At 36.6% G+C, this 12,397-nt stretch overlaps 1 protein-coding gene and 1 long non-coding RNA gene across 2 annotated transcripts in view; one reads left to right on the forward strand and one right to left on the reverse strand.

Moving 5' to 3' along the window:
* SGCZ (sarcoglycan zeta) overlaps positions 1 to 12,397 on the reverse strand; it is a 394,721-nt gene that overhangs the window by 267,844 nt on the left and 114,480 nt on the right. The window lies entirely within an intron of this gene.
* LOC135447279 (uncharacterized) lies at positions 696 to 4,011 on the forward strand. The gene is made up of 3 exons (XR_010440048.1): positions 696 to 773; positions 3,012 to 3,361; positions 3,772 to 4,011. It is a non-coding gene; the product is annotated as an uncharacterized LOC135447279 (long non-coding RNA).

Consider the following 12,397-nt stretch of genomic DNA (forward strand, 5'->3'; position numbering starts at 1 on the left):
AGATTTCTCCTTGATTCCTCCCACATGTAATATAGTAGCAAATATTTCCTCTTATTTCAGAGGTAGAATAAAATATAACACAATTTGAAAAAAAATGGTGACCGAAAGCATGGGAGTTTCATATTCTTAAAAGAAGTGATGTGAACAACCTAGACAAATCAAAACATGCTGTGGTAAGCTTCTGCTTGCTCCTTTAGGTGAATAGTACAAAGGAATCAAGAGATCAAATCTGTCTAGGTTTCCTTCAAAGAAATTAAAACCATAAGTAAACAGAGAAGGAAAAGAGGAGAATCAAATGGAAAGAAGTTCCACTAGGATGTGGCTGTCTAATCTGTAATGCCCATTCTACCTACTTAAAAGAATCTGCGTGGCTCTTCACAGACCCAGCAACATCTCATTTATGAAAATTGGCTTTTTACTAAAAGAAAATCAAGCAAACTTGTCAAAATATACTTTTTTTTCACCTAAAATACTCTTGCCAAAGCAGAATCCTACAGAAAAAAACACCACATGAGTTGGACACTGTCGGGGGGATAGAACATAAGTAAATAAAGGTAGTATAGAAAGTAATGTTACCCCCTAAGGAGTTGCAGCTGAGCCAATCATTAAGGATTAGGAGCAGGCCTGATGTTAACAGGCTACAGCTGTAGCCGATGACAGGAGTGTTATAAAAGAGTGGATTGGTTGGTTGAGGGAACTGAAGCCAGTTGGCTGCTGTGAGGACAAGGCAGAGCCAGTGCCTGGAGGAGCTGCCTACAATGAACATCAAGGAGGTATGAAACTCTAGCAATATGGAACCTATGCAATGTAATGACAGCAGGACACTAAATGAAAATCAAAATACTCTGTGATTTGTTTGAAGATATTTTTTTTTTAAGTAGAAAAGCAATGAATAATGAAGTAGTTGACTTTCATTTCAAGTTCAAATATTATATTAAAAAAAATAGAATAATTTCAGAGCTTTGGCATTATAACAATACTACCACATTTTCTACATAGAAAATTCTCTATGTTGAATCTCCTGTATGAACACATAGCCAGAAAGATATTATAGAGAGTTAGCAAGACAATATTTTTGCAGCTGGCATGCTGATTAGATTTACAACTCTCTCAACTGTTTCTTCAGAAACACATAAGGTTTTAAAAATTCCTACAACAACCCTTGGCAGGAGAGAAGTCATGTACTTGAATGAGAAATTCCAAACCTGATTTAATTACTTAAGCCACGGGAAATTATCTGATGCACACACCTCATGAACTCCCTACCTACTGAACGTACAAAGACACATCATGCGTTTTTCAGTCATGCTAGATGGCTCTCAAACACCATGCTACCTTGTATCTATCAAGATAAAGAAGAAATTAGTACTTGAAGATATTTAAGTAAGCTGAAATGCCAAATCTCTTAGATGTAGTCTGTGTGACCACCTGAAGCCAGATGCAGTTTAATTAAGTTTTTCTATTACATGCACCGCAGAGATATGGAACGACACTAAAATGTTACAGTGCTGCAGGCAAAGGAAAGCATGTGGCTTTGCCACTCAAGATTAAAGCAAAGGATAAATTAGATTGGTAACACTTCATCTTCCTATATTTTATCCCAAACAGGCATGGGTTTACCTTGCATAAGTAATTATCAAATTAAAGAAAAAGTTTGTGCAGAAACACTGATCAGGAGTTTTTCAGTGATTCTGTCTAGATTTGCTCTTGTGTTTCTGTAATCCTTTTCTTTATGCTGAGTCCCCAAAATCATTGTTAAGATGGTATGCATAGGTGAACTGGCCATCTGATGCTCATACATCCTTTTCATTAGTAAATTTTCAGTAGATCGCATGCATTAGAAGCAGGTTAGATAAATCACATTCTTGGAACAAGAGGAAAAATATTTGACTATACTTAGATTTCATTTAAATAAGTTACTTTTATCTCTTTTGTTTTTTTTCTTCCAGGTCTGGTATTTTTCATACTCTCTTCAATATTACCAAATAAACAATCACATACTTTAGTACATACAGACTTAAAATGGTCCTGTGTAATGATACAATATAAGGATTATTATAGAGCCTTTTTTGAATGCATAAAACATGTCTGTGGGAAGATGACTGCAGGTAAAACTAGAAAATTGGGAAATTATACTCCCATTCTAACAGAAGTTATAACAGTATGCAAATGATAGGGTGAAGTACAGCTGCTACTTTCTGAATGGAATGCAGTTGACATGCACAAAATCTATTCTGTGATGATTCCTCACATACATTCCCTACAGCCTGCAATCTTAAGCACATGCTGAGGGATGAAACAGAGGATGGAGCAGGGCAGAAACACCCCAGCCAGGCTCTGCTGTAATCCTTGCAGGGCTGGGACTGTGATGGTTCCATGTGTCTGACAGAGCACACAGCAGCTGTCAGCCCAGGGCATGTCTTGCTGCTGAGCCACCAACTGTGGGGATGTTGGTCTCTTCAGATGAACTCAGTTCATTATTATCTAAATGTAATACTAACTCACACCTCCATCTCCCCATAGTAAGATCACCGCTCATCAAGTATGCACTCCTATATTTTATTGATTATATCTTTTAAGAGCAAAGCAAGAGAATTTTATACCAATCAGCTACAAAAGTGTATATGGCAAGAGTCACACAAGCCCCACCTAAAGAAATAGTCTAAAAGTGAGTTAAGAATGGGGAGAAGTTAGTAAAGACTCCATAGTACCTTCTGGGATCAGCTGACTGGCTGAACCTGTCCTCTCTTCCCTAGGGACATCTGTTGGATAAGAACATTCCTCCATGGGCACTGAATTATTAACTCAAGCTGGCTTTCATTGGTGATTACAGCTTGCCTGTATATTGCTTCAAATTTGCTTTAGTAGTCAGTTACCATCATTAGCAATCTTCAAAACAGCCTGTCACAATTTTCTATCATTAGTAAGTTTATTAATAAATTGTGTTATACTGGAACCTCTGTGTGATGAATATGGATTTCAATGATGATTGTTAAATGTGTGATTCACAGAGGTGAAGGAGGGAATTCGGCACTGCAACTGCCTGTGCTACACCGGATGTTCACAGGAAACACCCTGTCAACACATCACACAACCGGTGCTATGTGGAGTAAGTGCCTGACTAGGGAAATCCAATTGCCCAGGAATCCTGGAAGAGATTATGGACTGGCCAGAGGCAGGGATTTGGAGCCTTGCCTGAGAAGGTGACTCATGCCCAAAATGCACCACCATGTAATGAGTTATCAGAAGATGCAAGAGGCTCTGCTGTATTTACTGATGGAACCTGCTGTGGTAGGAAACCATTGGAAAGCTGCAGTGTGGAGTCCCACAGGACAAGTCATTGAGACTGCTGAAGCACAAGGTGAGTCAAGCCAACTTGCACAGCTGACCGCCAACTAACTAGCCCTAGAGATTGCTGAAGGAGAAAAGTGGCCTGTACTTTATACTGACTCCTGGATGGTGGCTGATTCCCTATAGGGGTGGCTGCGGCAGTGAAAGCAGAGCAATTGGCATCGCAGGGGTAAACTCATCTGGGCTGCTGCATTGTGGCAGAATATCTCTGCAGGGGGAGAAAACATGAACATCTTTATTCACAACGTCTTCTGGAGCAACCACTGTGCATGCTGATGCCCTGCTTCCTGGAAAGTGGCTGAATGTCACTCACTGATGGGAAGTGAGAATAAACCTATTTTTTTTCTATTTGCTTGGGAAATGCAAGCTTTTGCTTTAGTAAACTGTCATTTTCCATATTATTTTCTCTCCCCTGTCTAGCTGAAAAGAGAAGCAATGGAGCAGCTTGGTGGGCACTGGCATTCAGACAAAGTCAACCCAACACTGTGCATTTTTGCACCCATTGTGGGCTTACTGTCTGTGACTGCAGGCTATGTTTTTTATTTTGGTTCTATATCTCTAAGGTGCTGTATTTGTGAAGACTGTAACATCCTGCATAGCTTCATATAAACCAGGGAGCAGTAGCATACTTTGGATAAGTGTGCACCGTCTGTGCATGAGGTAAATATGAAATAAATTTGGGGTTATTATGTATTCAGAATTTTAGAGAAATAAATATTTGCAAAGGGAAACAAAGGTAGGGATATACCGGTTTGTTGCGCTGTTTTTGTTTTGTTTTTTTTTTAAGAGAAGTAATTTGAAAAGGAATGAAGTTCGCTTTGAGGTAGTGAAAATTTCCTAAATGAATAGAATCAAAGTTATTAGAAGAAAAGAGCCATTCATGCTCATAAAAAGGAGATGTGAGAAATTCACACTGTTCATCACATACCCATGATTTTGTTTCAAGTCTTCCTCCACTCCTCAAAAAGTTCAGATATACTTCAGTTTCAAAGGGAAATAACTGCAGGACTTTATTCATTAAAAAAGCATTGACCACTACAGTGAAGTTAATTCCTCTCATCACTTTCATTAGACATTTTTTGAAGCACATATTCAAGTATATGCTTTCATTTTCTTCGAACTAATTCCTATTCTGAAAAGAAAATACTGACTGTCAATGCTATTGCCTCAAAGGAAGAATCAGATTCTCATTATTCTTTACACAGAAAAGAAAAAACCGCCCCACAACAAAACAACAGATTTTGTCCTTCTAGTTAGCTTCACAAAGAAATGGGTAGTGATTTGTGAAGGTGCACTCACCCAGAGCCTTGGCTTGCTCAGACTGGAGGACCACATGTGCATGTGAATGAATCAATTAGTGGATCTGGAGAAGGATAAAGCAGATCATCCGAGGTACACCAGTGTTATCTAACCTTCCATTCTATTTGTGCATTTATGTATTTATTGTTAATGTGGTTTAGGCTGTAGACAAAATGCATAGTTTTTAATTATTTGCAGGAAGATTAATGATACAGAAGCATTTACAAAGTAATGTAGTCAACAGAAGTGGCAGTGTTGGGAGGGGCATATAAATTTCTTTTTAATTGTTTTCCATCACAAGGGTCTGTCCCAAAATAATTCCATTGCTTTCCAGGATCAATTGATGTCCATTGCTGTTTGTACTAGTATGCTTTTTAAGTTTCTCACAGCAAGATAAATATATATACACACATATATATATACATATATATACACATATATATATCTATATATATCTCACTAGCTAGCCGTAGATAGATAGATATGAAAAAGATGACAAGAGCTAATTGATAGATATAAAAAAACTAACTCAGCTTTACAGAAAATTAAATGCATGACTTCTGACAGTAGATTAAATAGAATAACCTGCCAGTTAAGTTCAGAACAGAATCACCCTGTTGGCCAATGCAAAGATTATGTCAAACTAAAGGGAAAATATTGGAAAAGAGGTTATTAGAAAATCTCTCCATCCCACACTCACTCCCCTAAGAAGAAAAATTGTGTAAGCATTCAAAATTTATTGAAACATTTTTGAAATTTGCGTATTATGCCTGACAAATAAAAATGAGTAGATTTTGTACAAATTTGGTCTGGGTTTTTTTTCTGCTTGTTAATATTTAGGTGCATACACTGAATGTTTTAGTGTATAGCAGTTACATTGCTCTTGTTAGGAGCACAGTAAATCCAAATCATAGGAAATACATTTAACTACCTGTGGCTTCCCTGTAGTAAGCCCTTGTGATAGAATGAACCATTCATACATATATACAGCTTTGGCTTTTCAAGAAAGAGTCTACAGGACAGATGCAGATCTCCTAGATAATGTGAACAATTGAGTATAACACTGAATGCTCTAAGGAAAAAGGATATAAATGCATGTTTTTTAGTATGGAATAAGAGTAACTACTTCTGACTAAAGGAGAATCATCTCTTACTAAGTCATATTTTCCCAACCAGCCTTTGTGTATAAAATCATTAGCAATTTCATTTGAACTGTACCGCTTTATTTTCAGTAAGCACTGCCTCCATAGAAGAGACAGCAGTTCTGATACAAATTTCTGTAATAGAAAAGGTAAGAATTGAATTCCACCTTGGATAATAGCCCTGACATTTCTTTCATTTTTCTATGCTGTGAGAACTACATAATTTGTTCCAGTCAAAAGGGAAATTTGTTGCATGGAAATGGAAGAAATATCATTGCTCTTAAAAAAGAAGCCTCCGCTCAATTTCATTTGAAAGATCTTTGGGGCTGTACCAATGCCCCTGGTAACAATACAGAAGGAAATAACAGCATTTGATTGTGTTTTGGCATTAGCACAGCTGCCACCCTAGGCAGCCTGCTAAACCTGCTCCAGTCTGACAGCTGCAAAAACCATGGAGAACCCAGGCCCAGGGATGTGGTACTGGCTTGTGAGGCAAGGTTTTTGGATGGGCAGGAGCAGAACAGAGACTACAGGGGTGACTTCTGGGACAAGTTTCCTCTATGTCCAACTGAGTCAATGCCAGCCAGCTTCAAGATGGACCTGACACTGAACAAGGCCAAGCCCATCAGCAATGGTGGTAGCACTTCTGGGATAACACACTTAATAAGGGAAAAAACCAAAACCAAACAACTTTGACAGCACTAGCAAGTGGAGAGAGGAGAAGGACTTCCCCAGAGGAAGGAACAACAGAGACAATTGACTGCAATCCCCATTCCCATCTTTCTTTTGTTCTATATTGTCTCCCTGTCCAGCCCAGGAGTGGACTCTTACAATGGCTTTGGTGGGCACCTGGCATCCAGCCAGGGTCACCTACCACAGTGAGATAATTAATAGAGCACGAGGCTAGCTTCAGAGACTACTCCTTCAAAGCAGCACCTTCCTCTTTTTCTGATCATTGTTTTGCTAATATATGGATTTTATCAGCACCCCAACAGATTATCATGGCAGACCCGAGAGGATACAACAGAAAATGTGATTTTGGAAACAGAAAATGAGAGAGAACAAGTGGTATTTCTAGCATTTTCTTTTCATACCATACATTAGTCAGGTCACTTCACTTTCAATTGCTGTGGTAGCAGTGCAATTTTTATTTAAAAATAATTAAATCAGAAGATAGAAGCGACCAGAATCCTGAAGACTAAAATCGTACCAAAGAGCACAATGAAAACCTAGGGGAAGAAGCCATTGTATCTTCATGAGGCAAACACCTTGTTTTTCCTACACGTTTAGAGAACTGCTGCTAAGTCAGACAGATATAGGAAGAGGTATGTTGTCCATTGTGGAGAATGGCAAACAACAACTGCTTCTTTGTTAACTTTCAACTGATTAACCAAGTGGTTGTTGCATTTGCTGGACAGCTGTGCAGCAGTTATCAGTGCACTTACAGAGAGTTAGCAGGGAACAAAATAACCTGGTCAAACACAAGCTCATCTTCTTCACTTGTTTGGGGGTGGGTTTTTAGTAACCACCCACAGTATCAAACTAATGTATTGGCCTTTTCAAACAAGTACAAAGTCAAATTACAAATGCACGCAGATTTCCAGAGAAGTGTCAAGAATGTTATTTCAACCCATATAAGAAGAAAAAGGAACATTCAAGCACTGCAAAATAATAACTACAAATAGAAAACAGAGAAAAGCCTGTTAGTATAATATCACAGAAAATTCTATACTATTTTTTCCTTTTTCCCTTCCCACTAAAAGGAACTCTTTCTACCATGATAAGAATATATTTCCATGAAATTGGTACATTCCCTCCTAAGGCAAATTCACAAATATTATTTTTGCCAGACCCTGACCAGCATACATAAGTCTGTTAATATAATTTTTATCTTGCAAAAAACTAAGGAGGCTGTGCTTGATAGAAAGGTATGAGTTCTGCAGATACATCAGCACATGTTCTGTTATGATATGGTTATTTGCAATAACATTCCCATCAGATTGATTTATGCCAGGAAATTGAAGATATTTTTGTCCCATCTTAAGGCACAACTACAGAGGATTTTCAAAATGTCTCTAGGTAACAATCTGAGAAGATCAGTGCTGTAGAAGAAATGCACCATAACATCTTGCTGTCAGCTTGCAACTAACTCAGAACTTCTTGGTTCAATAAATACATGGAAAATAAGAAGTTGATATTTATGAGTAAAAGCAAGAGTCTCATCTTCGATTTTCACTCCATTGCTCTTTAAAACTACAAGCAGAACTAATATATTCAGGAGTCCAGGAGGATGGAACCATCGTACATTGAGTGTTCCTTTTGCACCTTGTTCCAGCTCACAGGAATCAAGAACTGGGCTATGAGGACAGGCACTATGGTGAGAGTCCCTGTCTGGACAGCTTGGAATGGAAGGGAGGTCTGACAAGAGATCACACTAGAGTCTTCAAATACAGAGAAACCTACTAGGAGAAACCAAACCTTGTCAATGCTCGACCGTAAAAGAAAGGGATCATGTTTGAACTTAGATTAGGCATTAGGGAAATATGTTTAAAGAAGAGATAAAGAACTAAGAGGATAGATTGCACAGGTGCATTGTGGAATCTCTATCTTTGCAGGGTTTGTCTTTGGTTGATTTTTGGTGTTCTGTTTCTCTAAATAAAGGGTAGCTATCTCAGAAAAATACAAAGCCAGCCCTTATTTGGGCAGGTGTTCAAATACAAAATATTATTAAATTCCTTGTCTGATTTTCAAATGCTCAACTTTCGTCTCTAAATCTACATATCCAGTTACTTTGTCAGCGTTGAATATTTGAAATACATAGTAACAGCAAAAGAGCAAGTTCATAGCAAGAGCTTAGCGGTGCTTCACTGAATTTTTAGAACTAAAAATTCTAACTAAAAAAGTACTGTTTGTCACTGTTTAATGGCATTAATTACTCCTCTGAACACACACAGTATTGTGCAACTCTATGAAATGGTGTTAATCTCTTTGGAAAAGGCCCCAGGATGAAGCTCTGTTTCCTTCTTTCTGACAAAGCTGACAAGGAACAGAATAATTGCATTCAACTTAATACAGAGATAGAAGATAAATGTAATCTAACTTTGGTTTTGCCCATCCCTAGCTAAGGTGGGGAGGCAAAGGTTACATACTTTGTCTGTAACCAGAGATGATCTCACTTTAAAAGGGATTGTCAGATTTCCCGTCACAGAAATATCCAGGAGTGCAGTACATCATCAGAACTGCAGGCAACAGAGGATTCACAGCTCAGGAAAGACTAAGTACTATTTTTAGAAGTGCCAAGAATTTCAGAGCAGAGAACACAATTCAAACAAGAACTGAACCTCATCTGCTAGCAACAGACATCGAATAGGAAAGCTTAAAGATTTTTTCTTGGCAAGCAGCCAGAAAAATTTCTTAAGCAATTTGTTTCTAAATTCATAGCTGTGGTATATGCATTTTTTTCTGGATTTTTAAAATACTTTTTGCAAAGATGCAAAGCAAGCAAACCAAAGTATTTTATGTAGCAATTTTTATGGGCTTCAGAATTATAATAGATGGAAATAACTTTTGTCTAGCTGTCTCTGTCAGAATCTGACAACATTGTCTTCTGCTGTATTTTTTTAACAGGGTTGTATATATTTTCTTCTAAACTGTTGTGGCTGTATCATCAGCCCTAGGAAACACCTATAATTTGTGCTGACTTTATTTGCATCAGTGGATATTTTGTACCTATGGAAATCATCCTGCTCCCAATTTAAATAAAGGATAACAAGTGAATTATCTTCTCTGCAGATTCATTGATTAAATATCCCTATATAAGGCTAACTTGGTCAAAAGCAAAAGCTCTGACATTGGTAAATGTGGCATACTTTCCTCTTTGTGAGATATGGCTTCACTTCAACAGAAAATTAGATAAATTTAGAATTTTCTATTTTCTTGACAATGCCCTTTAAATCCTGCTGAGCAAAACCAGTTGCCTGCTTGAATATTTTTAATGGATTTAAGATATCTCAGGCAGACAGTTCTGTTTCACAGGGAGTTTCAGACTGCATCATTCCAAACAGAAAGCAAGACCACGCTGTGAGAAGAAATAAAAAAAGTTAGAGTCAGCATGCTCTTTCCTTTGGTAATTCAATTAATAATTTTTTTTTTAAATTCTGTTATCATGTTGGGTAGAAGCTGCAGTAAGTGAAATTAATTTAATACATCACTGTTTTAAATGCTATTGTTTCTTACTAAGATTCTAGTGCTTACTGTCTAGCTGTGGAGTAAACTCATACTTGCTAAAACCATTCAGCAGATTTGCCATGGTGATGGCAATGAAAGTACTTCAGTGATGTTTAAGGCACTTTCTTTTCAAATTCTTTATTTTACCAAAATCTCTGCAAGGTGAAACCGAGCACCAATATAACATCAAAAAGGAAACTTGAACTAGAAAAACAAGTGAATGCAGTGGGAAAAGAAAAAGAATATTTATAATTCCTGTGTAAAAAATTTGCACATGGATTTAGAATTTACAATGATAGGGATTTGAATATATATTTCTGTATTGAAAGAGTAAAATTAATTTAAATAATAGAAATTTGTTTAGAAACAGTCAAAACTCCATTCCTAACCTTTTTAAGAATAAAGTGTAAAATGCAAGAGCAAACAGTTTTTACAATGAAAACTTGCTCCTCCATGGTTTGTTATTTTAATACTTTAATCATACATAGATAGCAAAAAAATTAGACAAACCAACTCTCACTTTTTGTTAGCCTCCTCAGAAACTAGGACCATGGCAGAAGCTTTTATCATGGCAGTTTAACCCAATTTGCACACACAGTTCTGAAGTTCATGGTCTTAAATTTCCTTACTTTTAAACTCATATTGTTTTAGCTGATATCTCTATAAACACTTGACACAGTAAGTAGTGAGAAATGGAAAATAAAAGTAAGAGAAGAACTGAGTATTTTGTTGCTAAAAATACCCACAAAACACCATCAGTCTTCACTTTAAGTAGGAACCTGTTCAATTGCTTCACATCTTCATTTTAACTCATGGGACAAATTTATCCACTATGAGCTTTTCAAACACAAATGATAATGAAAATCAGTTTTAAAACTTGTGATGACCACAAAAAAAAAAAAAAAAAAAGGTGGCAGAAGAGTAGCTCTTTCCCTTTACAGCTTTATTTTGTTGCAAAATTTTTTTAAAGTGGGGGGCTAATTTAATTTTTGATTGGTAGACATTTTTTTTCCTTTTTTTAAACAGAGTGTTTTACTTATTTTCTATTTGAAATATTTTGCAATGTGAAAGCTGTTTGGTATAATCATCAATTGTTACTGAGATAGGAACTAGGAGAAAACTTGTCCTGTGCATTCCAATTCTTAATCAAAATAGAAACGTTCAGATTCAATGGTTTGGTGGGTGGTGTTTTTTATATTTAATTATTTTGAACTCAGACTAAAAAGCAGATAAATCCAGCTTCACCATCTGTAAATCTAAACAGCAATACCCACCACAGGAATGTCAGAAGTTATTCAATCCTGGTGGGATATCTGGGCTGCTCAGGCATTTGCAATTATACAAACTAAAATACAGTGAAAACAATCTGAATTTAGGATTCACAAGTTTGCACAAAGCATTTTGATTCACTGTAAACTGTGTCAGCTGCAAGATCAAGCTTCCAGCAGGAATGAAAAGAAAACAAGAAAAGCTCTATCCTGAGCAAAAGGATATACTATAAAAAGAGACTGTTAAGGAAAGCTAAGGAAAAAAAAAATCTAGGAAAATGACATACATTGTGAGAAAAGTTGGGCTGGAGGTGGTAAATGAAGTCTACGTACAAAAAGGCATTATTTTGCTGAACTAGGACAAGTTAGGAAGGAAAAAATTCCTCTTGTTTAAAATTGTATTACTAGGCTTTATTTCTACTAACCTATTAGATATACTTTGAGCAAAGGCTGAAATATTACAAAAAGTACTGACAGCATAATTGAGACTTTAAGAACCAACATCATCCTGATTAACATATTGCATGGAGGTATTTAAATCCGTACAGAAAGAGATCCAAATTGTGTGGGGCTGAAATACAAATTTCCATGGCTACAATGAAAAAAAAATTAAATTACTAAAAATGAAATTCATAAACTCCATAGAGAAAACTGGAGACTGAAACTGTACACATATTACATCAGCTAAGAATAGGACAGTTAAAAGTATTGTTCTTCACTAATGAGATATTTATCTTCAGGAAAATGTTGCTACTTCTCCATTTTTGTCACTGCAATTTTCACAGCCATTTATGAAGGAAAATAGAGAACCATAAGTACGCATACCTTTAAAATTGACAGTGTCATACTCCAAAAAACCCCAGAAGTATTTCTTACAACATACTAGTATCTATCTCTAGCTATAGAATTATAAAAATCCTACTTAACCAATTTCTGCTGTGAAGTAGTCCTAAAGGAAAAGCTTTACAAAAATGCTTGCAATAGAAGGTTTATCTATGGGGATATATTACTAAATTTTCAAGTCCTTAAAAGCTTTTGCCAGAACAACCACTGAATGAGGTATTATACTGCACTAGAAAAATGCCTGAACTGAGTACTTAGAAAACATTT

The sequence above is a fragment of the Zonotrichia leucophrys genome, chromosome 4 (assembly GCF_028769735.1).
Source record: "Zonotrichia leucophrys gambelii isolate GWCS_2022_RI chromosome 4, RI_Zleu_2.0, whole genome shotgun sequence".
NCBI classification, from domain to species: Eukaryota; Metazoa; Chordata; class Aves; order Passeriformes; family Passerellidae; genus Zonotrichia; species Zonotrichia leucophrys.